Source organism: Hippocampus comes, unplaced genomic scaffold (genome assembly GCF_001891065.2).
Source record: "Hippocampus comes isolate QL1 unplaced genomic scaffold, H_comes_QL1_v1.1 scaffold180, whole genome shotgun sequence".
NCBI classification, from domain to species: Eukaryota; Metazoa; Chordata; class Actinopteri; order Syngnathiformes; family Syngnathidae; genus Hippocampus; species Hippocampus comes.
This window is the reverse complement of record NW_017805076.1, coordinates 951,644-954,996: the sequence shown is the minus strand read 5'-3', so window position 1 is coordinate 954,996 and position 3,353 is coordinate 951,644.

Here is a 3,353-nt window from a genome sequence, read left to right as displayed (position 1 = left end):
GCGGGTGAGCAGCGGCAGCCAGACGCGCCAGCGTTCACTCAACCCGGAAGTGACCCGGAAGTGACTTCGACTGATGACTAAAGCATATATAACAACTGCCATGCACACTTTGTAAGGGAGCAGTTGTCTGCTCCAACATAACTGTGGTTTGCCCGTTATTTCAGTTCTGTGTGGTTAGAGCTTTCAAATGGGCAGGAGGATGTCAACAGCTGCAGTGTCGGCGCTGTGCCCAATAATCATTATAATATTCATAATAATCAAACTAATAATAACGTCAAGTTACTCACATCTAGGAAAGGAGTTCATATGACTTAGATTGGGTACAATTGAATTACAATAAAGTGGTTCTCTTTGCCTAGTCTTTGAGGCAACCCTGCAACAGTATTATAGTTTTATTAGCCACTAGCCAGGTTGAATCATTTCTGCCTATATGGATGATAACACTAACCTAAATACTGGAGGCAAGGAAGGAGTGAAGTCATCAGTGACTGCTCAAACTCCTTTTTTCTCAGACACTTTTTGTCTCCCTCTTCATCTTCTATCCCAAGTACCATCTGGCTGTTTTTGTCATGGTGCGAGGTGGTGGTGGACCCCAAAAAGCAGGCACGAGGGAGGAGCAGGGTGAACTTGAAGAATTGTATTAAGACAGAGAAAACTAAATCCAAAACAAACAAAATCCGAAGTAGCATACAAAATCTTGACTGAAGCAAAACTAACCATGACCAAAAACAAACATGACAGTAGCAAACACACAAACAAACAGTAACAATGACCTGACAATGAGTGGTCTGGCGGGAGTCCTTTTATGCCACTAATTACATAACGACCAACAGGTGTGCAGCTGCAGGGGGAGCCCTACAGTGCCACCTGTTGGTCACAAACAGAATCATGACAGTATCCCTCCCTCAAGGGACGGATCCCAGGCGTCCCAAAGTCGTCCAAAGGCTTGCCTCGCCGGGGAACGGGAACTAAAAGTGACGGCAACCCTTGCCTCGCCGGAGAACAGGTACAAAAGCGACGGCGACCTTCGGCTTGCCGGAGAACAGGAACAAAAGCGACGGCGACCTTCGCCTCGCCGGAGAACAGGAACAAGAAGCGACGGCAACCCTTGCCTCTCCGGAGAACAGGAACAAAAGCGACGGCAACCCTTTGGCTGGGCTTGGCCTGACGTGGACGGAGCTCGATGTAACGGGGGACATGGGACAGCCGGATGTGAACGGGGGCTCGGCCTGATGTGGGCGTGGCACGGCTCGTCGTCAACATGAATGAGACTCAGCTCGAACAGACACGTGACGAGCCTCGGCTCAATGTGGACGCAGATGGGGCTCGGCTCACCGTAGACGCGGCTTGACGAGACGAAAACATGGGACAGCCGCATCACCAGCGCTGCCTGAAGGGGAAAAGGGTATCGGCCGCAGACGTGCTCCGCCAGGCACATGGTGGAATTGAAACCAGTCCTTTATACCTGCGGGTCCAGTTGATGGCCGGGTCATTCTGTCACGTTTGTGAGGTGGTGGTCGACCCAAAAAAGCAGGCAAGAAGGAGGAGTGGGGTGTACTTGAAGTGTATTGATAAAACACAGAAAACGAAATCCTAGTGATGGGTCCAGCAACACCGATGCGTTGACGCATGCATCGGGCTCACAGAGCAATCCACGTGTCGGTGCGTGTGCTGCTTCATTACATCACGTGATCGACACGTGAACTGCACCGGCGAAGTCTAGACTGCATCGGCTGTGTCGACACAGTCCAGGCTGCGCCACTCAGTCCAGGGGGCGTCTTTTATTGATTGTGTTGTTACACGTGCATTTTTGTCAACATACTTGCAGGTTCATAAAGGACATGTACCATGCTCATTTCCCAAATGAGGAATTTCTGTGATCAGGACAAATTGGACAGCGCAAACACGAGTCCGCACTAGAGAATATTTACTGTATCTATATCTTCTTCTTCTCCTTTCGGCTCGTCCCTTTTCAGGGGTCGCCACAGCGAGTCACAAATTTCCAACTGTCCCTGTAAACCGTCCTACCAACTCGCATGTTCGTCTCGGCAAAAGTTTTACGCCGGATGCCATTCCTGACGCAACCCTCCCCATTTCTCCGGGCTTGGGACCGTCACTGGGGAACAGTGTACCCCCAGGGGAGGGCACTGCCCCCCAGCGGCTGGGATTCACCCTCGCTCGAATAAAAATATATATTTGGGCAAAACGGAAAACACACAGATTATCAGAAAAACATGTACGTCTGACTTCGAGCGTCGTGTCGGCTGTCACGTAATAGGCTATTATTATATGAGAAGTGCTTTATGAAAGTTCGTACTGTACGTCATACTCCAATTGATTGAGAGGTCCCGCCTATAAAGGGGAGTTCCAGGAAGTGACTGCGAGTGAGCATGCCGCATGTTTGATGACTCTGCCACGTTGTTATTAAAAGTCACATAAAACGTAAACCTTGTCGCCTGACCATCATTACATCGGCTAGGCTAGCTTAGCTGTTGTCGTAGTTCAAATCTTCTTTAATATGTGGCGTGGGTTGCGTCGGCGCCGTGAGTACGTGCTCGCGCTCACGCGTGCACAGCTGAGCGCAGCGGACTATCGACTGCTGAGACGCGCTTCACTCGAGTGACGTTGCAACAGTACGTGCATATTATGGAGCAGCTTCCGGACAAACGCAAATTGTCCGCCATGTAGAGCCATTTTGATCTCTTTTGGAGAATAAGGTATTTATTAAAATTTCCTTGTCTCACCAAGTGCCTCTCAGATTTTTGACGTCTCATTGCATTGTGTGTGTGTTCTACACAGCAGGGGAAATAGCATGCAAGAAACGTAACAGACTGAAATTTAAAACACTGGTGATGATGATTCGGCTAACGGATGAAGAGGTGTCTTCCTCCGCCACGTCGCCCCAACTCCCGCAAGTTGCGGCCGCCGCCTCTGCCGCGAGGCTACCGGAGTTCTGGCAGAGCGACCCGGCTTCGTGGTTCCAGCATGTGGAAGCGCTTTTCCACCTACGGGGAATCACTGCCGATGAGCCGAAATACTACATGGTCGTAGCGTCCCTCGACCAGCAGACTACACGTCGTGCGATGCAGCTCTTGCGGGCGCCTCCACAAGGCGGGAAATACGACGCGCTCAAACAGCTTCTGCTCCGGAGGTTCAGTTTATCGGACTCGGAGAGAGCAGACAGACTCCTTTCCCTTCCCGGGCTGGGCGATGGCACGGCAGTGGATTTGATGGACAAAATGCTGTCGCTGTTAGGCTCGGATGAAGGCGGATTTCTGTTCCCGCGCATCTTCCTACGCCAGCTACCAGGCCCAGTGCGCGCGGTCTTGGCTAACTCGGCATGTCTGGCGACC